Raw genomic sequence first — 26329 nt, 5'->3', positions numbered from 1 at the left:
TAAAATAGATCCAAGACATTTTCCATATTTTATGTGGAAATGAACATTTTCAAAGTTCAATCCTAGGGCGCCAAAAACAAAAAATAATGGCATTAAACGCCCACTAGACAAAAAATAAAAATTTACTCATTTAAAAATCAAACTTTTTAGAATTTTAAATTAGATTGTTTGCAATAAAAAATGACAATAAGAGAATCTATAAAAAACTAAAATCAAGCTTGTTATCTCAGTATAAAGAAAACCCTTACATTGTTTTATAAGCATGAAAATCATGGAAAAATGACAAAAAAATGAAAAATGTAGGCAAGGAAAGAAGCAAGAAAGAATGCATAAATTTGTGGGAAAAAATCATTAACATTGTGGTATTTAAGAACATACCTTTGAATGCAAATTCAAAACCATTTGGAAAATGAACTTGAACCCATGATCCACTTAAAAATCTTTGATGGCGATGATGATGGTTGTTTAGTGCTTAAGCTCTCTTTAATGATGACCACAAGCCCTCCTTTGTTCTTCAACAATAAACACACAAAAATGACCCAAAAAAAACATTATTGCCTTAAAACCTCATGGCTCCATCAACCAAGCATTTTTTTCCATTGTGGTGTGAGATTTCTAGAAATAGTGGAATGTTTCATTAAAAAATCATTATTTTTTCAAAAGACAAAATCACGATTTTTCGGCAGGGGGAAAATACAGTGATTTTTTGTAACATCAACAAAAAAACGTTGACGTTCTCAACACTAATAATAATCCATCAATTCTTTTTTTTTTTTTTACTTTTTCCATTTTGAACACACCTAATTGGTTTAGGATATTTTAATTAAAATTCAAAACTGTAAACCTTAGGTTTAGTGCCTAAGTATTAGTCTATTAGCACTTTATTATTTTAATTCTTCATTGAGACCCTTTTCCTAAGTTTCTTTGTCTAATTGGTCACCAATTGTTGTAACTTAAAGTCCATGTGGTACACATGAGACTAGGCACTTCCCCTGTTAGCATGTATTGAGAAAACACATCAAAAAGCCATGTCACCCTAACATCAAATATATGTGTTCACATGTGATAACCTTTCTATGTCACATCTTTATCTTCGACCCAAGTTTTGAGGAATTATTTGGTCTTTATGTTTGACCAATTGATGAGCACCAGTATTGCATCAAGAATTCTGCAACTCCTGGGGCTACCGACTTTACTTTATCAACCCGGGGTTCGTACAAACTTGGAGGTGACAGTGCTATATACACAAGTAAATGTGATGCGTCTGCTATTTGTCACTGCTAAGCTGGCGATATACCACTAAGGTTTTGTCAAACCAAACTTCTATGGATTCAGAAGAAGCTTGATTACCAATGAGAAAAACAGAAATCTACACTAAGAGAAAGCTTGTCTACTGTAGTAAGGAAAAAGACTGAAATCAAATTCTTAAACACACCATTTTCTGACTAACAGCTAAGTGGCTATGATTCAAAGGAATGCTAAGTTAAAATGTATGCAATCCTACTATCCTAAGCAAACATTCTACTGTTGTGCATGTAAATGAATAAAATAAATATGTTTTCTTTTTGACTTTTTTTATGTGAAAGTGTGAAATCTAATCTCTTTTGGTGATTTGGCGGGTAGCTTAGGGATGATGGTGAATGGTCAGAAGGATTGGGAGACAAGTAGGGGGCCTGTTCTAGCTTCCTAGAGGGTTTTTCCTCAATTCAGCCTCAAAACAGGCCACTACAGGTAAACCTACATGATGTCCTAAAAACCTACAGGATCCCCTGTATTTCTACAGGATAAAGCCGAGAGAGAAAGAAGGGATTTTGAAGGTGATGGAAAGCTTAAAGAAGGTGGTTGGTGGATGGAATGAGGCAAGGGAATGCCTAGGAACACTTCAGAACTCAAAACCAAAGTTGAGATGGTTGGATTTGCTCAACAAGCTTGGAGAAGTATTCTTTGTGAAATGATGAAACTAGTGATGGTTTTAGTGAAAGAGAGTGAGGACCATGGATGGATGAAGTTGGAATGAGGTTTCTCATTATGAAATCTCTCTGTTCTTTTGAAACACCTGCACTGGATCAAATATTGACATTTATCCAAAAATCGTGTAAACAAGAAGGATTTCAACTAACTAAGGAAAACATGATTTCATGAGCTAGCTGCCTATTTCATGCATGAGGAAAACTTGTAGAATGATATGAAAACATTGATGAGATCTAATGTAATACTAAAGATAGAAGAAATGATAACTAAATCCTACTCTTTCAAACTGATCAAATGTTGGCCTAAGTATAGAAAACCCTAAATTCCATGAGAAAGTAGAATTCTGTCTTTTTAGGGCTGCATAGGAGTTCTTTTCTCAAACCATGATCCCTGAAGGAAGGAGTGAGGCCAAAACCACCTACTGATAGCTTTTTGATGTTCCTTTATCTCTTCTAATCTATTGCTGATGTAAAGAACGAATGGAAGCAAACTAATCAAATCTACAACTACTTGCAATGAAATAATTCTAAAGCCAATTCAACTATGAAATCAACTAAACATAGAAATACAAGAGCAGGATCCTTTGCTGCTAGGGTTGGGCCCTAACCCAAGATTTTTAGCCCTCTGAGTCAACTCAGATTTGGATCGAGGAAATGCTCATTCTCATTATCAAATCATAAAATTACATAACAATGTCTTCCACAAGTCTTGAACTCAAAAATGACTAGTGTTTTTACAGCAAAGATTTGAATCCTAATGAGGCTCTAGACCTCTTTATTTGTACAACTGAAGTCTCCAATGACTTCCTTAAATATAGGGAGGCTCTGCTCCCAAACTCGAGATAAACTAGCTCTTTTACTGTCACTTGCTTGGCTGCCTTTTGATCTCCATGACTTGGCTTCTTGTACTCCGAGCTAGTGTGATTGATGGAGGAATATTTGAATGAATGAGCAGTAAATGAGGAGGATTTACCTCCTACAATCTCTCCCCCTTCTCTCATTCGCATTTCAGCCTTTAATTAGCCACAATTTCCATGATTTTCTCTAAAAAATCTGCAATCAATGCACATTAGTCCACTAGGCATAATATCTCACTTTGACTCATCTCATTAAACAAAATATAATAAAAATATGTAATAAATTGTGAGAAAAGTTTATTTGACTAAGCTAGGAGGTGGATTACAGTCCATATAGTTACCCAATGATGAGGCTCATCATCACCCCCCCTACTGAAAGTGTTTCTCATCCTATGAGTAACTCAATCAATATCCATGTCTTTCATTGCTCTAGTGGCCTCCCTGACATCCCATGCTCCTGATGTAGTTTCCTCCTCCTGTGCATAGAATCTTGCCTTCCTTTTTATTTCCTCGCATTGCTTTCTTTCTTCCTCTTCCTTCCTTCCTTCTAACATCCCTAAGAGCAATGGTGGACTTAATCTTAACCCAATCCAATTGACTTTGAGTCTTTGGAGAGCTTACTTGTACATGGGTGTTATGTTCAGTGCTTCTCTCATTCTTTGAGGAGAATGGTGCTCTCTGATTTTCAAACTGTAGGGAAAATTATTCCATCTACTTTGGAAAGCTTGCATTGTGTCATCCCCTAATAGCCTGAACATGCCCTCAAAGTGTTTGATTTCTTACTCTTGGGAAGCAAGGTACCTAGGTGCAAGTTGAGGGTAATTTGCAATCAATTTATGTGTGTTGATGACAACCATTGGATTTGACTGCTTAGCTCTTATCATGAGAGGTTTTGTTTCTTCCCTTGCCATTATTTTCTTCATTTTTGTAGCCCTTGGTTCTTCATGGTTCATCCATGATGCCAAAGCCATCAATTATAAGTCCCCTAGTTTTGAATTGGGGTCCCACACATTCAAATCTGTCAAGGCTAAGTTACGTAGGTAGAACTCAGACAGTTTAGCCCTATCATCCAATGTGCTTTGATCACAAAGATCAATGCATTGTCTATAATCCTGGAAGGACATGGTGCCTCTCTATGCTAATGTCTTGACTTGGAACTGGAGCCATTGTTCCTTAAGGTACAATGCATAGGACTTAGCTGGCATCCTACATTGGATTGCCTCTAAGGATAGACTGGCCATGGATGCCAATTGATTCTATCTCTCTTGTAGTTGTCCTCTTAACCATGCATTTTCTACCTCCAACTGAGCTTTCATCATTGCCTCTTTGTCCCTTAGGATGCTCAGTTCTCTGCCCATCTCTTTAACTTTTTCCTCCAAGTGAGCTATGTCCTCCATTCCTTTGGATTTGGTAATTTACATCCATCTATGTGTTCTTTCCCTTTCTTTCCCAAGCTCAAAGAATAAGGGAATGGAAAATTTTTGTGGAATGACCCTGCCCCCTTTAATAAACTTATAGTAAGGGTCAAGGTTAGGTTGAGGACTAGGTTCCCTTAGCTCTGGATCCTCCTTCTTTGTTTCTTGTTGCATACTCCCTTCTTCGTCCAATTTCTAAGTTTCATGTAGGTTTAGCAGAGTTTCTTGTAGGATTTCCTCTACTTCCTGTAGGTCATTTTGTGTATTCTATAGGAGGCCTTTTCCTTTGGATGAGGCAGATCTAGTGACAGGCCTCCTAACATAAGTGATAGGAGACTTGGGAGAGGCTTGTCCTGATGACCCTTCTCCTTGATTTTTCATAAGAGGAGCTATATTTTCCTGTTGTTTGAGTGAGCCTTCAATGACAGTAGGAACCTTGGTGGGAGTTTGAGGTCTTCCTTTCCTTATTCTTGTACTTTTTCTTGTCCTAAAGTGCAATGGAGTTTGTCTCTGCCTCTTCCCTTTTCTCTTGATAAGGGTACTAAGGGCAGTGAGAGCAGTTATTGCCTCTTTCTCAGTGGGTTCTGGAGATACCCTGGGTGACTCCTCCCCTACTTTGCCTTGCATTGTAGACCTGTGTTCTTCCTTGTCTTCTATTTCCCCTTTCCCATTTTCCTTTTCACTCTTGTCTTTCTCCTCTTCTTCTCCCTCTAGTTCCTCACTCTATTCATCAGTTTTCTCCTTTGCATCCTCTTTTGTCTCTTCACCACTTTCCTTCTCCTTTTCTTCCTCTTCTTCCTCATCTATTTCCTCTTCATACCTCTCTGTTTCTTCCTCCTCCTTTTCAGTTTCTTCTTCATCCTTCTCTATTTCTTCTTCATCCCTTTCACTGGCAGTGGGGCTCTTGTCATATTCAAGGTATTTTATATCTTCCTCTGTCTGCATGTCTCTGAAAGTTTCCCATTTGATAGGGATTTCGAGGTTTTGGAGGGCTTCTTCTATGATAAGCCTAATTAACCCATGATGGGCTAGCTATTGATGGTTTCATTCTTGCACCTTGATGCTCATATCTATCACTAATTGAAGAAGGAAGTAGGGTATGTTGAGTCTATTTTGAGGAGGTGTGTCTGCTCCAAACCTCAATTCTTAGAGAAGCCTTAAATGGTATCCATATACCACACTGTACCTACCTTCACATGATATATCTTTTATAAGGTGATAGCTAATTTCATTCCAAGGATATGGTAGGCTTTCTCTTCTAACTCCATTTTTGTCTTCCATGGCCTCCTCTCCTTATAAAAATAATTTCTTCTTTGCAATTTTGTTATTTCCCTTATCCTCCTTTCTCCAAGGCACTCCTAAAGGAAGGGTGGTGATTTTGCCTATGATTTCAAGGGTGAGTTCTATAGAGAGGCATTTCACCACAACAGTGGCATGGGTCCTAGTCGGTGGAATGAGGGAGAGAACAAAATCTTTGGCTACTTCATCATCATACCCCCTCAATTTCTCAAAGAAACCCATCCAATTGTGCCTTGTGAATATCTCTAACACAAGAGGGTGATGATGAATCCTTACTATGTTGATGGGTTCCCTTTTATTAAATCCCCCTGTCATTTTCTCTGATGGATGGAGGGTTGTATATTTATGATACCAAACTTAATGAATGAGAAATTTTAAATGAAAATTATGTGTATACAATTCCCCTAAACTGCAATCTTTTTCAATAACCTAGAAGGTTTTTTATATTATTTTCACTTGGAAAATGTGGGGAAGTATAGAGCCTACCTCCTTATCACTGCTTGATTAAGCCAACCTCTGTTTTTCCCTTCTAAAACTATTCACTGCCAACCCTGTAGGTGTTGTTCTGTATCCTGTAGGATCTCTTGTAGGATTTTCTATAGGATCCTGTAGGTGCTCCTACGCAGGAAAAAGACGAATTTTTCCTTTCCTATAGACTGCTTGAGGGTCGAGAGCAAGTTTTCTAGTGGGTAGCCTTGAGAATATGAATGCCTTTATGCATGGGGATCAATGTTTATTTCCTCATATGGGTGATTTGAGTGAGGTGGTGTGCTGGCAGCCGAGGTACAGATATCTATTTTTGGACCATTGGTCCCACTACCACATCATCATTCTCCTTACCTCGTAATCAACTCCCACTTCTGGCATCCATAGCTTAACCACTTTTGACCTCATCTCTCCTTTTCCTTGACTTGACTACTGCCACATGTCTAAGGACTAACTATCTTCTCCTCGTTGACTGAGTGAAGATGGAAAAGTTAACCGGCCACCTTTCGCTTATAAACCAACTCTTTCACAAATTTTACATGTTTGATCATATTATGCTAACGAGTGAGTGGAAGCAAGATACTTACCTGTGGTAATGATGCCTTGATGTTGTTTGTTGAATAATGAAGTATTTGTTGTGTACTAACTGCATGTGTTTTCCTCCTTTTTTATTGTCCTCTGATGTTTTTCTTTGATGTGCAGGTACTGGGTGTTGATGCTGATGATCCTAATGTTGTTTCTAATCTCTGGAGGAGCTCCTTTGACCTCTGGATCTCCATACTTGAAGCTAACGACAATCGGTGATCTTTTGTTTTGTGGGATAGGTTGCTACAGGATGTCCTGCAGTTGCTTCTCCCTCAAAAAAATTTAATCATTTTCCACTTCTGGAGCATGAGGATGGTTGGCATGGGTAGAGAATGGGCCTAAGGATTTGTGAATGAGAGAAATAGCCTTTAGGTGTTGTCCCCTTGTTCTCTGTCTTCATCCTCTTTTCTCTGTGTTTTTTCTTTGAAAACTGTAATTTTTTGAAACTAACTTTTTTGATGAATGCAGGGGTGATCATGGTGGAGAGAGGTATGGTGATGAGATGGTGAAGTAGAAATTTATTTTTTTGACATGGGCAGGTCATCCTCTTGCTCTAGGGTTACTTCCTTTAGGATTCCCAAGCCACTGTAATTCCTACATGATCATCATGTAGGTTTTCAGGGAACCCTGTAGAAAAAAATAGAACCCTTGAAAACTAAGCTAAATGAGTGGAAAAATGGAGGGAATGATGGAATGATGAAGGATAATGAATGGAGAAATAAAAAACATGAGTTGGATAGGTCCCTTCTGATCCTTTCTTGTTGCTATGATCCTCCTCTTGTTGACCTACAAACAATATTTTCAATTTTTTTGTTTTCTCTCTTTTTACTATTTTTTTTTGTTTTGTTTTTGAAAGCAACTAGTCTGCCTCCAAGAGGTTTTCATCCTATCTGCTTGCCCTAGGCCCCCCAAAAGAGATTTTCACCCAGAGATATGTTTTTTTTTTGTTTTAACACCATTGGGCTGCTTCAAGAGGTTTTCAACCGAACAGTGGGACTCAGGTGCCTCATGGAGGTTTTCACCTGAGTCTCCTTATTTTTCTTTTTTTTCTTTTTTTCTTTTTTTTTTTTCTCCTTTTTTTCAGTGACTTGATGAGGTAGAAGCTGAGACCTTCTCCACCACCATCACTATTTTGTTGATACCATCAATGAATTGTTGTTTTCACAATGGCTTCTTGTAAACCTTCAATCTTTTCCCATTAACAAGTAAAGGAATAGCCTCTGCATTTATGGTTCCAATCTGCACAGAACCATTATCATGACATCTCTCTATGACATAAGTCCCTAACCATATAGTCCTTAGCTTGCCCTTGAAGTCTTTATATCTGGAATCATATAACAAATCCAATTCACCTTCTTGAAATTTCTTGTCCTTGATGTTCCTGTCATGCCAGATCTTCCTCTGAATTTGAGCCACCTCTGTGTGTAGGAGGGCCTACATTCTAAACTCATCTAACCCATTCAGCTGGAGCAATCTGTGTTTTTGTGCACTGTTGAGATCTAGATCTAGTTGGGCTGCCAGCCTTAATGTATTGTACTCAAATTCAATGGACGGCAGGGCCTTCTTCCCATAGACCAACTCATAGGGTGTGAATCTAGTGGTGATCTTCCAGGTGGTACTGTAGGCCTAGGTGGCCTCAACTAATCTATCTGCCCAATATTTTCTACTGTTGCTAACCACTTTGGTCAGGATACCCTCCAGCGCTCTATTGGTCACCTCCACTTTCCCATTATATTGTGGGTGATAAGGAGTGGAGGTTCTATTCTTGATCTCGTGCTGGATTAACAAGTCTTCAATCATATTAGATGTAAACTGGCTACCTTGATTAGTGACCAGTTCTCTAGGGTACCCAAACTTGTAAAATACTTTTTCCCTTAAGAACTCAGCCACCTTCTCCTCTATTGTTGCCTTGATTGCCTTGGTTTCAACCCACTTGGTCAAATAGTCCATGCACACAATGATGTACTTATTTTGCCTGGATGGAGGGTCAATAGGTCCAATGAAATCCATGCCCCAATTGTCAAATGGCTTGAAATTCACTTGATGTTGCAGAGGCATTTCATCCCTTGTAGTAGGCTTTCCTATCCTTTGGCACCGATCACACTAACTAGTATACCTTCTCACATCCTGATGAAGACTAGACTAATAATAACCAGCTTGTAACACCTTGAATGTTGTCCTCTTGGCTGCAAAGTGACCTCCACAAGGCCCATCATGACAGGTCAGAAGGATGTCAAAGACTTCCTCCTCCCTGAAAAATCTTCTCAGAATTTGATTCAGGCCTAGTTTGAAGAGGTTGCCCCCAATCCAAGTGAATGGGGTGCTCTTCCTCACAGACTTTCTTTTCTCTTTGGAGGACGAATTCGGTGGGAACTGTGTAGACACCAAGTAGTTCCCTATGTCAGAAAACCATGGAGAGAGAACTGAAATGGTGAATAAGTGTTCATTCGGTAATTGATCATCAACCATTTCTTCCTCCCCTATAGGCAAAGTTAACCTGGATAAAAAATCTGCAACAACGTTTTCCTTGTCAGGCTTATCAACAATAGTTAGATCAAACAGTTGTAATAAAAGTAACCACCTGATAATCCGCGCATTCACATCAAGTTTATTCATCAAATATTTAGTTGCAGCATGGTTAGTATGTACAAATGTTTGGTAACCTGTAATGTAATGCCTATATTTGTTCAATGAATGTACAATGGCTAGGAGCTCCTTTTCGATCACTGTGTAGTTCAGTTCGGTCTTTCACAGATTCTTACTGATAAAGTAAATGGCATAAGGGAATTTTTCATCTATCTGGCCTAGAGTTGCTCCTATGGCTTTGTGTGAGGCATCAGCATGTATATGAAAAGGAAGGGCCCAATTTGGGCCTCAGAGAATAGGTGCAGTAGTCAACTTGTCCTTCAGGGTGTCCAATGCCTCTTGACAAATTTTTGACCAGACAAACTCAGAGTCTTTGGCCAACAACCTAAATGAAGGAGAAGCTAACTTGTTGAAGTCTTTTATCAACCTCCGATAGTATCCAACTAATCCTAGGAAACTTTTGACATATCTTTGTTTTTGCGTAGGTGGGACCCTTTGGATGATGCCTATTTTTTTTGGGTCCACTTGTAGTCCTTGTTTGGATATTGGATGACCTAGAACAGTCCCTACAGTCATCAAGAACTCACATTTTTCGATTCTAAGGGATAGGTTCATTTCAATGCATTTGTTCAACACCTTACCTAAGTTGGACAAAGCCTCTTGGAAATCACACCCATAGGGTGTAAAATCATACATATAGATTTCTACTACAGCATGGACTAGCTCAGAAAAGATACTCTGAAATACTCTTTGGAAAATGGAAGGGGCATTGCATAGGCCAAAAGGAAGGAACCTATAGGAAAAATTACCCCAAGGACAAGCGAAGGTGGTTTTATCCTGGTCTTCTAGGCTGATCAAGATTTGATTGTACCCATTGAACCCATTTAGGAAAGAGAAAAACTTTTTCCCTGCCAGGGCATCTAGCACTTGGTCAATGAAAGGTAGAGGGAAATGGTCCTTCTTTGTGGCTTTGTTTAACTCTCTGTAACCGACACAAATCTTCCACTTCCCATTTTTCTTTGGAACCAACACCAAAGGAGAGGCCCACTCACTTTTCGAGATAGGGTAAATGAATCTTGCATCTAGAAGCTTCTGCAGTTCTTATTTGACTATATCCTTAGAGCTGGATTCATTCTCCTTTGGGGTTGTTGGAATGGTTTGCAACCTTCTTTGATATAAATGTGGTGAGTACACACCGAAGGGTGCACTCCCTTCATTTCCTTATAACTCCAAGCAAAGGCATCCAGATGTTCCTTTATCATGTTGTACAACTTTTCATCTTGATGTACAGAAAGAGATGGGTTGATCTACAGAGTTATCTCAAGCCTGAATTCTATGGTTTTGACATGGATAGGGTTTGAAACAGCTAAGCATAGATTAACCTGATGGTTGTTTTGGGTTTTCTTTACTACTTCCTCTAAGGACAATGTGTTGGGAGTTGTACTTTAGAGTATGTGTTCAATCAAATCATCTTCATCCAGTTGTCCTCCTCCCATGGTTGTTTCTAAGGTATAGAGTTGGGTTGAATAAACTTCATCTTCTTCCTCCTCTTCCAACCATAAAGGTAAGTCATGTTCTAGAGATGGATGAGCAGGAGGGTACAAGACTAACTGCTTGGACATATGCCCATTTTTTATAGTCATATTTCCAACCCTACAGCTAATGTATGCATCGACAGTGGCTAACCAGGGCCTCCCAAGGATGAGAGGGTAACCAATAACCTTGGCCTTAGGTTGGAGAACTGATCTAGATGGATCTTCAGACAGTAGCATGGAAAAAGCTCAAAATTCAAAGTGGTTAAAAGGTGATGAACTTGACATCAGATCGAAGTGCTCATCACCCTAATTCCAACAGTGTGAACGACACTCCAATCCGAGTCCGGATGAAGGAGATAGAGGCAGTCAAAGTTGGGTTGACTTTTTGATGACTGGGCAGGATTAATGAAGGTGCAATTTGGACTTTTCTGGCAGACAAAATCCAGAAAAATCTGGCCAGATTTCAGGCGAAATTGTTTCCTGTTTAAAAAGATCCCTTCGGTCAAAACCTGAATTTCCAAAAAGGCATATTTTTGTTTTATTAACAGAAAAAAAATATAAAAAAGGGGGGGTGGCGGGCCATCAACCCTGCCACCCCAACTCATAACCGTATATTAAAAAAAATCATATGTGGTTGAGGGGTGGGCCACAACCCACGACCCCTCCCACGGAACATAACCACCATATATTAAAAGGCGGGAGTTGGGAGTTGGGTGGTGGGCCGGCCCTTGGGGGACGGACCCAACCACGCCCAAAAAAAAACAAGCCACCAACCAATTAATGCATGGATGCAGTAGGGGGAAGGTACTGTGGGTGGGCCGCCCAAGGCGGGCCCGACCCAATATTAACTTTTTCTAAAATAATTCGTTTACAATGTATGTAAAAAGGAGGAGGCGGGGTTTGACTACCCGACCTCCTCCATATTAACCGGACTTTCCACCAACTACCCTACAATGATTTCCTTGAAAAATCCACCACGTAGTTTATACTTAAACGCAGTTTGTCAGTGCGCCCAGGAAAAGGAGGTAGGGCACGCAGTTCGAGGCAGAATGTTGCAGGAGGGTCAAATTTTCACTTTGTCAGAATTTGATAGATTTTATATGGTTTCAGCACTTCTCAATGCCACGAACACAATGGCATTGTCCATTTCTCCATTAGAGCTTTGCATTTTTCGGTCATTTTTTAGCATGGAGGTATAAAACTCCTTTTTTGTAACTGATGCTTATACTCTTCTTTCTCATGTCACTTAATGAATGAAGGCCTCCCCACTGATCGAGCAGGGCTTGGAGACATAGTCCAAGTTGGATGAACTCCATTATCAAGTCTTGTTGTATTCTTTCATGCTTTATCTGTTTCTCCTCTTCTCTCATGTGCACATTAAGTTTTCTATGTTACGATACAATTTATGCATGTAATTCTTTAACACGTCTATAAGAAAAATATTTTGGATCAAGTGGTATCATAGCAGGTCTTTTTTTAGATGTGAATTGCATGTTTGTATGCTAACAATAAATGAGCTCCAGAGACGCGAAAGGAAACTAAAGTCTTTCGATATCGAAGCGGGGCATGCACATCGAAGGAGAAACATAGCAGATGAAGAGGCTCGTCATGAAGAGGAGTGCAATTTCTGCAAAACCTTCTATACAATGGCGAAGAATGTCGGTCATTTTCTTTCAAGGCTGGAGAAAGCAGAAGAGAGAAATCCAGAAGAACAAGGTTCTATGCATGGAAATGGTGGAGAAGAACCCCCTCCTTCTCCTTCCACGAGTGAAAGTTCTTCTTCCTCTCATCACCATAATCGTAGAAATTCAAGGGATGCATCTAAGAAACCTTTCTTTAAATTAGATGTAAAATTTGATCTTCCCATGTTTAACAGTGAAAGCAATTCAGGAAAGCTTAATAACTGGATTAGGAAAATTGAAATCTACTGCGGGATTCAGCAAATCGAAGAGGACGAGGCAAAGATTCAGCTGGCCTATCTTTGGCTGAGTAGCACCGCTCTCGTTTGGTGGGAGAGCAAATTATGAAGTAGTAAGAGTGTGGGTAATCTTCTTTCCTCATGGCCTAGTTTCATTTCTGCATTAAAGGAACAATTTTATCCCTTGGGTTATAAAAAAAAAGCCTTAATGGATTAGCAATACTTAAGGCAAGGTAGAGGTCAGGATGTTCAAAGCTTTACAAAGGAATTTAGAAAACAAGCACTTAATTTGGGCATTTCACTTGACTCACCTGAAGTAGTAACTAAGGATATTGGATCATTACATAGTTACCTTAGACATTCATTCTTATTGTTTGAACCAACTACTATTAATTCCACCACTATGAAGGCAATTCATCTTGAGAACAAAGGCAAAAATGAAAGAGATGATCATTTCAAGAAACCACCTTTCAAACCTCCAAATGGCAAACCCAAAGTGAAAGGAAAAGGAAAGGATAAGAGGACGACATCAACCAAGAAAGATGAAGGAGAAAGACCTTATTGCAATCATTGAAAAAAGGAAGGTCACGACGACGATCATTGTTGGAAATAGTACCCAGAAAAGAGACCAAAGAAGTATGGAGGAAAAGGCAAGTAGAAGATAGTGGCAAATGTGCAAAAAGACCTTGGATCTGATTCAAGAGGTGAAGCATTGATCACAGCAGTAGGAACAAAAGGTACTCTTACACCTCATATTAATTTTGAATCACATGAGGGCACTAGTTCAATAGATGAGTCTCTTCCTAATGAACGAAAGAGAATTGAGCTATTTCATATTAGAGTTATCATAAATCATACAAAATTGGAAACTCTATTCGATACCGGATCCCAAGCAAACCTAATTTTAGAGTCCTTGGTAAAGAATCTAGGCTTGGAAACCAAACCGCATCCAAAACCTTACCCACTTGGATGGATACATGATAAAGAAAAATTGAATGTAACTAAGTAGTGCAAGGTTAAATTTGTGATTGCTTCTAAGTTAGTGGATGAGGTAAAACTTGATGTGATACCATTGGATATCTGTGGCATGGTGTTAGGGAGTCCATATCTATATGATAGAAAGGCAATCTTCTTCCGTCATGAAAACAAATACCAAATCACAAAAGATGGGGTAGAATATATTGTAAGGGCTCATCAAACTAAAATGAGTGCCAGCCTTATAAGTGAAGGACAAATGAAGAGGTTGGTGAATTCCAGTAAGGGTTGCATGCTTATGGTTGTAAGGGGAAAAGATGCAGAATTATCCAATGCTTTCCAGGGTTGTGATCATGTGCATAAAAAGGAATTATGTGAATTAATTTCTAACTATGATGAGATGTTTCAGGAACCAAGAGGATTACCTCCGAAGAGGGAAATCCAACATGAGATCCATTTGCAGCATGATGCTCCTTTACCAAATATTGGCATGTACAGGATGTCGATCATTGAGATGGAGGAGATCAAAAAGCAGGTGCAGGAACTATTGAACCAAGGGGTCATCAGACCGAGCAGTTCTCCATGTGGTTCACCGATTATCTTAGTGCCGAATAAAGATGGCACATGGAGTATGTGCATGGATTATCGATCACTAAACAAAATCACGGTGAAAAATGGTTACCCTCTTCCCCACATTGATGACTTATTAGATCAGTTAAAGAATGTTATCTATTTAAATTGGATTTGCGTAGTGGTTATCACCAAGTCCAAATTGCAAAGAAAAATGTGTTGAAAACCACCTTCAAGACCAAACAGGGGTTGTTCGAATGGATGGTGATGCCATTCAGACTTTCCAATGCTCCATCCACTTTCATGAGGATCATGAATGATCTCTTTAGGCCCTTCATTGATGAATTTGTTCTCGTATATCTAGATGATATTCTTGTCTTTAGTAAAAGTTGGAATGAACAAGTATGTCATGTGAAGAAAGTGCTTGATCTATTGAAAAATGAAAAACTCTATGTAAAATTGTCAAAGTGTCAATTTGGGAAAACCTCTTTGGTTTACCTAGGTCATATTGTTGGTCATGGCCAGCTAAAAATTGACCCTTCTAAAGTTGAAGCAATTGTAAATTGAGCTAAGCCTACTAGTGTAACCGAGGTTCACAGTTTTTTGGGTGTAGTATAGTATTGGAGGAGATTTATTGCCAATTTCTCTATTATTGCAGCACCTTTACACGCATTGACAAGTGTAAAGCAATTCTTTCAGTGGGGAGGAAAGCAGTAGAAGTCCTTCAAAACATTGAAATAAAATATCAGCACCGCACCAGTCTTAGCCTTACCAGATCTCCAACAGCCATTCGAGATCGAGACAGACACCAGCGGATATGCCATGGGAGTTGTATTGATGCAGCAAAAGAATCCGATATGTTACCATTCAGAGAAGTTCTCTCAGGTTGTGATAAACTATCCCACTTATGACAAGGATTTATACACCTTGGTCCAGAGTGTGAAAAAGTAGAAACACTACTTGATTGGGAAGGAGACCATCATCCATACAGATCATCAGCCATTGCAGTATCTTCAGTCACAAAGCAAGTTGCAGCAATCTCGTCATTTCAGGTGGATGGGTTTCCTTCAGCTTTCATCTGGTAATAAAGTATAAGAAGGGCACTAGCAACAAAGTGGTCGATATGCTATCTTGCCCTCCTATTTATACTTCTGTTATTTTGCATAATACTTTGTTGTCTTTTGAAAGTGATGTTGAACAATATGCTAATGATGATGACTTTAAGGAGATTTATGCAAAACTAACCCATGGTTCACATGTGGACAACTATCACTTGCAAGGGAAACTATTGTATCACCTTGGTAAATTGTGCATACCCACAGGAGAAAGGGTAGATGTAATCTGGGAGGCCCACACCTCCCTTGTGTCTGGTCATTTTGGTATTGAAAAAAATTTGCGTCATGTACAAAGATTTTGTTTTTGGCCTCATATGAAGAACATTGTGACTCGCTATGTAAAGGGATGTGTGATGAGTAATGTTTCAAAGCCCTCTAATACAAAACTCGGGCTCTACACACCACTCCCTATTCTGAGTCATCCATGGGAAAGTGTGTCGATGGATTTTGTAGGAGGTTTGCCTTTGTCTAGGAAAAGTCACGATTATTTATATGTCGTCGTTGACCGTTTTAGTAAGATGTGTATCTTAATGTCTTGTAAAAAGAAGATCACTGTAGAGTAGACTGCTTATGTTTTCTTTCAGCATGTTTGGGTCTGTTTTTGGCTGCCCACATCGATTGTGTCAGATCGGGACTCTCCTTTTCTCGGAGAGTTTTGGACCAGATTATGGAAGATGATGGACACCAAGTTGAAAAGAAGCACAACATTTCATCCATAGACTGATGGACATACAGAGGTTTTCAACCACACCGTGGTACACTTCTTGCGAGGCTATTGTGGGAAGCATCCTAAGTTGTGGGATGAGCATCTTCCATATTTACAACATTCCTACAACTGAGCAATACACTCATCTACACATCACTGACCATTTGAGACATGTTTTGGCTACCTACCAAAAGACCCTTTTGATATGGTCTTTGGAAGGGAAGCTGACTCCAGTGGATGTGATGACAGGGACAAAGCGCAACGATTCATTCAGTAGATCTAGTTGATTCACCAAGCAGTACAGGAGCAGTTGGAGAAAAGCCAAGCCCAGTACAAGGCTGGACATGACAAACACCGAGTCCACCATCAATTTCAAGTGGGCGACAAGGTGTGGTTCCATATTAGCAAGGACGGGATGAAGGAAGAAGGGAAGAAATTGCGACCAATCCGGTATGGTCCATTCACCATCTTGGAAAAGATTGGAAACAATGCCTTCCGTCTCAATTTTCCAATATATATGCAAATGTACTCCGTAGTGAATGTGGAGAACTTAAAGCTATGGACACTGAAGAGGTGGGCACAGTTCCTACAGTTAATGACTTTACACTAGAGTATCTCAATAAGTTACCTAAAGACATCATCCTTTGACAAAAGAACCAGGACTTCATGATGGGGAGATGTGGAATACCTTCGAGTTGGTTTCAAAGGGATGCATCCTAGCAAGGAAAAATGGCTAGAAAAAGAAAGAGTGAGGGAAAAAATTCCTCACTTTCCAATTGATTGATAAAGCTTTTGGCGATCCAAAAGCTCCTCAATGGGGAGGATTGATCTGGGTGGATCTTTAGACACAGTGGCATGGAAAAAGCTCAAAATTCAAAGTGGCGGAAAGGTGATGAACTTGACATTAGATCGAAGTGCTCGTCACCCTAATTCCAATGGTGTGAACGTAACTCCAATCTGAGTCCGGATGAAGGAGATAGAGGTAGTCAAAGTTGGGTTGACTTTTGATGACTAGGCAGGATTAATGAAGGGAAAATATGGAATTTTTCTAGCAGACGGAATCCACCCAACTCCGGCCAAATTCCGAGCAAACTTGATGCCTATTTAAAAAGACACCTTCGGTCAAAAACCAAATTTCCAAAAAGGCACATTTTTGTTTTATTAACAAAAAAAAGATAAAAATGGGGGGTGTCGGGCCACCAACCCCGCCACCCCAACTCATAACTGTATATAAGAAAAGCATATGTGGTGGAGGGGCGGGCGACAACCCCCGTCCCTCCCACAGAACGTAACCGCCATATATTAAAAGGTGGGAGTTGGGAGTTGGGTGGTGGGCTGGCCCTTGGGGCACGGACCCAACCACGCCCCAAAAAAAATGAGCCACCAGCCAATTAATGCATGGAGCCAGCGGGGGGAAGGTACGGTGGGTGGGCCACCCAAAGCGGGTCTGACCCAACCATTAACTTTTTTTAAAAATAATTTGTTTTCAATGTATGTAAAAAGGAGGAGGCAGCGTTTGACCACCCAACCTCCTCCATATTAACTGGACTTTCCATCAACTGCCCTACAACTATTTCCTTGAACAATCCACCACCCAATTTATACTTAAATGCAGTCTATCAGTGCGCCCAAGTAGAGGAGGCGGGGCATGCAGTGCAAGGTAGAATTTTGCATGAGGGCCAAATTTTCACTTTGTCATAATTTGACAAATTTTATATGGTTTCAGCACTTCTAGATGCCATGAAGGAAATGGCACTGTCCGTTTCTCCATCAGAGTTCTGCATTTTTCGGCCATTTTTTAGTATGGAGGTATAAAACTGCTTTTTTGTAACTGATGCTTGTACTCTTCTTTCTCATGCTACTTAATGAATGAAGGCCTCCCCACTGATCGACCAGGGCCCAGAGATGTAGTCCAAGTTGTATGAACTCCATTATCAATTCTTGTTGTCTTATTTCATGCTTTATGTGTTTCTCCTCTTCTCTCATGTGCACATTAAGTTTTCTATGTTAAGCTACAATTTATGCATGTAATTCTTTAACTCATCTATAAGCAAAATATTTTGGATCAAGAACTAGGAAATTTGCAGGGTACTCCCAAGAGTTAATGGAGACCATCACATCCTCAACAATCCCATTAGGGGTCACTATGAAGCGGTCTGCAAGTTGTAGGACTATTGTGGTCTTTCTTAATGAACCCTGGAGGTTGATCTTGAGCATGGTGTCCTTGGTCATCATATTAATGGCAGCCCCAAGATCAATCAATGTGTGTGGGACAATGGTGCCATTGATGTGCACATCTACTACAGGGCTTCCAGGATCCAAATACTTTGGGCAATTTACCTGCCCCAACATTAAGTCAGACAGTTGTCCAATGACATTAATGGTAGGCGTCTCTCTTTTTCGCCTCCCTAGATGTTTGAAGCACTTCTCCTTAATCAACTTGTTGTAAATCGGTACATCCTTTATGGCTTGGAAAAGTGGAATTTTGACACATAGATTTTTCAATTCTCCTAGAAGTTCAGTCTCTTTTAGGGTAGGCTGGATTGGTTGAGTTTATCTCTCAGGAAAGGGTGGTGGATTTACTCTAGGCATTCTTTCCTCTCTTTCTTCCTCACTCTCCCTAGATGGAGGTAGAGGTTGGTTGTCCAGGAGTACTCTCCTAGATCTCAGGTTGATTTCCTGAATTTCCACAACATAAGAAGGATAGGATGTCTCTCCATTGTATACTTGTTGTGACTGTCTATTGTTCGGGTTCGGATTTGGCTAGGCAGGCCTCTGGGGTTGTTCAGGTGTACCAGGGTGTAAAAGATGTGGTTGAGTAGGTGGTGAAGGCAATAAAGTTGGAGCATTGTTGTATGGGGGCCTCCACCCCTGGGGCGGTGCATTCCATTGAGGTTGTGGCGGAGCATATGGATGAAATGGCTGGCTAGTCAGCTGGGAATGGTACTGAGGTTCAAAGTACCAAGGAGGAGGTGTAGACTAGGAAGGATGAGCAAGGGGTCGCTAAGAGGGAATGGATGTGGTCTGGTTAGGGTTGTAATAGGCATGGGATGACCCTTGCATGCCCTGCTAGTATGGCTGAGGCCCATGAGGTCTCCTTTGATTTATGTAGCAGAGTTGTTCAGTCACCCCTTTAGTTCCCTGATACATAACTTTTAGTCCATGTAGAGAAGGGAACTTATCTATGGAGTGGTTTCCTTCACATATTGAGAATACTTCAATCAAATTCAATGCACATTCATTCCTAGGGTGCCTCCTTATGCATTTAGGGCAGAAAATGGCTAAGGCTCTCTCTACTTCCTCCTATTTTCTCTTAATGTGCATAGTGTCCATCTGTAGGGCAAGGGTTTGCAGCATCTCACTCTTGAAATCTTCTAGCATGTTTCCAATTTCACCCTTGATGGATGTAGTGGAAGAGGATGGACTTACCATAGGTTGACTACCCCTACCCTTTTTCCTAGCTTCCCTAGAATGGTTCCTAAATACAGTCTTGATATCTTCATAGGGTAGCTAATAGATGTCCCCTCCTGCTAACAATTTTAGGGTATCCAGAAGATCTTCCCTTACCCCTCTAAGCAGGACTAGCTTCAGTGACTCAAGATCTAGTGTGCACCTAGCCCTTTTGTAGCCTTTTGTAGCTAGGCTGGAATCTTTCTTCATAATCCTGCAGGGATTCATCATGCCCTAAGGTCATCCTAAAAATTTATTCTTTAGTGTCTTTGGATCTATAGTATTCTTGATACTTGTTGTTGAAGGATTGCTACATCTAATCCCAATTTGTGATGCTATCCCCAGGTAAACCCATGAACCAACACAAAGTTGCATCCTTGAGAGTGGATGGGAATAGTTTCAACTTCTACTCATCATTGGTGTAATCATAGGTTCTGCATATGACAGCAAACTCAAAAAATAAAGTTTCTGGATCTTCTAAGGTCAAGCCATGGAAATAAGGAAGGGAAAAGGGGCTTATATTCTTCATCTTGGTATCCCCATTAGTTTCTTTGATGGGAAAGGCACCCTCAGCTCTTTCTCAATTTCCTCTGTCATTTCTATTTTCATCGATTGGGTTAGTTGGAATGGGTTCTTCTCCTTCTTCTCTCCCCGTAGGCTCTTCAAATATCTCTGGTTTTTCACCTAAGGGTTCCTCCCATTCACAGCGACTGAAGCAGATGGAAGGTTGGATGTTTGAAGCAATGGGGGTATTTGGCAAAAATTTCTCTAAGTTATCCCTATTCCTACGAGGCATGAAATAAGTGTTTTTTCTTTGTGTTTCTTTCAAGCTATGAAAATAATTACAGAATTAAAATTGCAGACTGAATGGAGACTATCTAGCTGAATGAAAACTAACTGTTTGAATGAAATCTCACTTGCAGAATGAAAAGGAAAGCAAAGAATGTTGAATGGAAAAGAAAGCAATCTAAATTACTTTTGCAGAAATGAAGCTAATAGCAGAATATCAGAGACAAGAAATGGAAGAAAGAAAGCAGTAATCACATATTACTTAGACACCTCCCTGGCAACGACACCAAAAAGTGATGAGCACCAGTATTTCAACAAGAATGTTGCAACTCCTGGGGCTACCAACTTTACTTTATCAACCCGGGGTTCATACAAACTTGGAGGTGACAGTGCTATATATACAAGTAAATGTGATGGGTCTGTTCTTTGTCACTATTAAGCAAGCGATATACCACTAAGGTTTTTCAAACCATACTTTTATGGATTCAGAAGAAGCTTGATTACCAATGAGGAAAAGAGAAATCTACACTAAGAGAAAGCTTGTCTATTGCATTAAGGAAAAAGACTGAAATTAAATGCTTAAAGACACCATTTTATGACTAACTAATGAGAGGCTATGCTTCAAAGGAATGCTACATTAACATGTATGAAATCCTACTGTCCTAAGAATTCAAATTCAAAACATCAAACATTCTACTGCTGTGCATGTAAATGAATAAAATAAATCTATTTTTCTTTTTGTCCTTTTTTTATGTGAAAGTGTGAAAGCTAATCTCTTTTGGTGATGTGGCAGGTGGCTTAGGGATGATGGTGAATGGTCAGAAGGCTTGGGAGACAAGTAGTGGCCCTGTTATAGCTTCCTAGAGGCATTTTCCTCAATTTAGCCTCAAAACAGGCCACTACAGGTAAACCGACAGGATGTCCTAATGTGTTTTACAAGATGTCCTAAAAACCTACAGGATACATCTGAGAGAAAAAGGAGGGATGTTGAAGGTGATGGAAAGCTTAGGGAAGGTGTTTGGTTGATGGAATGAGGCAAGGGAATGCCTAGGACCACTTCAAAACTCAAAACCAGAGTTGAGATGGCCGGATTTTCTCAACAAGCTTGGAGAAGTATTCTTGTGAAATGATGAAATTGGTGAGGGTTTTAGTGAAAGAGAGTGAGGACCATGGATGGATGAAGTTGGAATGAGGTTGTTTATTATGAAATCTCTTTGTACTTCTGAAACACCTGCACTACATCAAACATTGACATTTATCCAAAAATCATGTAAACAAGAAGGATTTCAACTAACTAAGGAAAACAGAATTTCATGAGCTAGCTGCCTATTTCATGCATGAGGAAAACTTGCATAATGATATGAAACATTGATGAGATCTAATGTAAGACTGAAGATAGAAGAAATTTTAACTAAATCCTAATCTTTCAAACTGATCAAATGCCAGCCTAAGTACAGAAAACCCTAAATTCCATGAGAAAGTAGAATTCTGTCTTTTTGGGGCCTAAGTACAGAAAACCCTAAATTCCATGAGAAAGTAGAATTATGTATTTTTGGGGATGCATAGGATTTATTTCCTCAAACCATGATCCTTGAAGGAAGGGGTGAGGCCAAAAACAACTATTGACATCTTTTTGATGATCCTTTATCTCTTCTAAGCTACTGCTGAAGTAAAGCACAAATGGAAGCAAACTAATCAAATCTACAACTACTTACAATGAAATAATTCTAAAGCCAATTCAACTATGAAATAAACTAAACCTACAAATACAAGAAGAGGAGCCTTTGCTGCTAGGGTTGATCCTTAACCCAAGAGCTTCAGCCCTCTGAGTCAATTCAGTGTTGGATCAAGGAAATGCTCATTCTCATTATCAATTCAGAAAATTACATAACAATGTCTTCCACAAGTCTTGAACTCAAAAATGACTAGTGTTTTTACAACAAAAATTAGAATCCTAATGAGGCTCTATACCTCTTTATTTATACAGCTGAAGTATCCAAAGACTTCCTTAAATCTGGGGAGGCTCAGCTTCCAAACTCAAGATAAACTAGCTCTTTTACTGTCACTTGCTTGGTTTCCTTTTGATCTCCATGACTTGGTTTCTTGTACTCCTAGCTGGTGTGATTGATGGAGGAATATTCAAAGAATGAGGAGTAAATGAGGAGGATTTACCTCCTACAATCTCTCCCCCATTGTCTAATTTAAGTTTCAGCCTTTAATTAGCCAAAATTTCCATGATTTTCTCTCAAAAACCTGCAATCAATGCACATTATTCCACTAGGCATAGTATCTCACCTTAAGTCATCTCATTAAACAAAACACGATCGAAATATGTAAATTGTGAGAAGAGTTGATTTAACTAATCTAGGAGGTGGATTAAGGTCCATATAGTTACCCAATGATGAGGCTCATCACTAAGAGCTTCTTATCCATGTGCCCTTTGGTTTTAGCCTTCCATATCCTTATTTACACCTCAACACATGCATCCCTAGGCTACTAGATGGTGTGCTCCACTACAAGGACTTATTTGACCTTGCTCACACCTTTACACACATGTGAAGTGACTTGTAACTTGGACCTTTTTAAAAATTTCAAAGGGTGAACTTATGAAAGGAGCTATTTACATTTTCTTGGTTGAAAATTCTTCTATAGGAGTTAACTAATGAATACACTTGGAATTTTCCTGCATATTTAGAAGAATGCCTTCATCCTTAGAGATTTACACATGGAAAACTATTCAAGTTTTCCCTACTCATTAGACCAAGCAATATTTTTGTTTGGAAGATGTTATTTGTTTAACATCACTTGAATGAAGATACTTGTACACTTGACATCCATGCAAATGTTTGGGAAAGAACTCTATAGGAGTAACCTAATGAAGACACCTAGCATTTTCATGCATATATAGAAGAAAGCCTTCATCTTTAGAGCTTTACACATGGCAAACAACTCAAATTCATCCTACTCATTTGACCAAGCAACATTATTGTTTAGAAATGGTTATTTGTTGGAAATCACTCTCATGAAGAGACTTGTAAGCTTCACATCCATGCACATATTTGGGAAAGCACTCAACCTCATTTGACTTGGTAATTATATTATTTTATTGGGGTAGTTATCTTTTGGATAATGCCTTGCATCTGAGGAAAACTTCCTTTGAAAGAAGATAGGGATGGAAGGAGTGGAAATGTGGAACTAAAATCATCTAGAACATTTTATCCAAGCATATTTCTATGGGCTCTTGATCAAGTTCACCCCCTGTTTATATCTTTTTAGGAAAATAATAATTTATTGGATGGGAAAGTTGAGCTAAAACCTATATAAAGATTTGTTCTCCTCACGTTTTACATGGATTTGGAATAAATGAGAAATGAGAGAACATGCTCCAATTTTGTGGAATGAAGGTAACCTTATTGTGTAAAGTTATCTTTTTAGTTATGCACAATCTATTATGTGTGGTAGATATATTCTAAGAGCACCACTAACGAATTTATTATGCTTGTTGATAAGTATCAAAAGCCAAATCTTTGAGTAACTTGTCTTAAAGAGGATAAACTCATTAGAGGAAATTTCAACCTAAAAGTAGCCTCATAAGGAAAGATAATAAAATAATAGTTAAAATAATAAAATAAGAGTTATGAATTTTGGAGGGAAAAGAATAAAACTACCTTTTGTCATTGTATTTTTGACTTATCTCCTTATAGGTTTACTCAAATTTCAAGTGTAGACATTCATTAGATACATAATTAAATTCCACATCAACGAGCACCCATTACGCATACTTTTGAGGAGACCCACATTGATAAAAACTAAAGATACTTTAAAAAAGTATGTTGATGGTGAAGTGACAATGACCATCCTAGAAGTTGCACGTATCCATCTACGTGTTAGGACTTGTCATCTTCGGGTGTGCAATTGTGTGTCAATAGAAAGCACACAAACTCTATGATGTATTGCGACCATATGTTAGTTGAATAATTCATTGATCATGCTTTGAAGTGTGGACTTTTTCTTCCAAAACATTTTCATCCAGAAAATTGTTGTGTAACTATTTTCTATTTATTTCATTTGTTTTTCACTTATCACCTGCAATTGTTTGCTTAAAATTTTATGCACATCCTTCTCTCATTGGGTAGTATGGGAAGCATATTTTGCACCTCTACTTCCTTTCAAAATCCCACTTTGTGGCATGTTTTATCTTTGTGAATCAATTATTGTTGAGATGTTGAATTTCACTTGAGCCCTGGAGAATCCAAATTACCCTTGGTACCATCCTCAAAATGAGGGAAATTACCCAGTGGATTTCCATGGGAAATCCATTATATGGATTATAAAAATAAATTTAAGAATTTACCAAAAAAAAATAAAAATAAAAAATAAACAAACTAGCTGTGTCCATGGATAAATTTATTATGAGGCATGCAACCAATTTTATCAAATGATTATATCCAATTTCATCAGATGATTACATCTAGTGTGAAATACAGTCATTAAGAAGGGTAAATAACCATTGACTAGATAGTAAGTATTGTAATAAGATTCCTAAATAATCAAGTTGGTCATCAGAAACCTTTACAAAGAGCAATGAAAAGGTTAAAAACCTCTTTCAAATTTCAGCTTAATCTATCTACCTCTGAAAAATAGCCTTTCATCAATTTAGAAACCTTTTAAACTACTCAAGAAACTAAGATAAATAAAATCATTAGTTTTCTTACCTTTGTACTGAATCTTGTTAAAGAGTCTATTAAAATTTAAGAATTCCATCCATTAAATGATGAACTTCTGAAATGATCCTTAAAGCATCTTGCAACGACCAGGTAAATTTATGACATTTTCTTAAAGTTAAAAGGCACTAACTCAATTTGCAAAAATAATTCATCAGAAATTAGTTCGAAAATAATCTAATCAAAAAAATCCATTTTTGACTTGACAAATCACTAAGGGTTGTCTCCAAAGCTTGTTGGTTGAGGTGTTCTTAATCTACAATGTGGGTGCGGAAGATGTTAGTCACTTCATGTGTGCAGCTCTTGTGTAAAACCCACAGTAAAATATAGTCCTGTGGGGCTACGAGTCACCATGTCCTATTGTAGTTGGCAGTTAATACCACCCTCCATCCAGAAAACCAGGGAAGAGGAGAAAATATGTGGGAAACTAGCATGGTAGAAGCTTCCTCACTCTGAACACTTAATACATGGGAGGGTCATGGAAAAGAATATAAAACTATATGTGGATTCCATATTAGATTTAAAAACAAAAAAACATAGATCCATCCAACCAATTAAATGCATCTCAAATATTTTGATCCCTCTGGGGATTTAATAAATATGGGATTTTGATGGATCTATACTAGTAAAGTAAAAGAAATTTCACCTTAGTAGTCTATCATTTCACACAGCATTTTGCTAAGCAATTCTATTAAAGTGAGTTGAAGTAAATCTTACTATACTCGGAAACTATTTTTCCTCACCTTTAAATATATTTGTTGATATTATTTCATAAATGTACCGGAAACTATCATAGTTTATTTTGATGAAGTAAATCTGACTAGACTTTGTAGCTATTTGTGCTCACTTTTTAATATATTTGCTGATATTATCTCAGGAATTTACTGGCATGTATCATAGTCTATTTTGATGGCAAATATGCCATCTGATGTAACAGGAAATATGATTATGTCTATAATGGCCAAGTCACCATTATGTTGCTTTCTTTTGTCCATAATGGCCAAGTCACTTGCTTCTGCTTCCAAGTCAGCTATGCAGTTATTGCATTGTACCCATTATTTGTGCCACTCTAGAGCCCAGTATAGAGAGATATAAGGAGATTGTCACATTAGTTATGTTAAACACCATTATAATAATAAAATGAAAAATAAAACTCAAAGAAAATTTACAAAATTTATTTGCAAATTAGTTGCTTTAAATATATAGATATAGATATAAACACACCGCCATTTTAGATTCTAAATTTCTAATATTTGGAGCACTTAGAACCAAAAGGATCAAATCCTAAGCGTTGAACTAAAATATAATAGAGCTTACACATATTCAAGGTTGTTAACATTTGTTTCAAT

Source organism: Pinus tabuliformis, chromosome 8 (genome assembly GCF_031772625.1).
Source record: "Pinus tabuliformis cultivar Carrire ecotype Pingquan chromosome 8, CPIR1, whole genome shotgun sequence".
NCBI lineage: Eukaryota > Viridiplantae > Streptophyta > Pinopsida > Pinales > Pinaceae > Pinus > Pinus tabuliformis.
The sequence above is the reverse complement of the archived record's forward strand: the minus strand, read 5'-3'. Positions refer to the sequence as shown.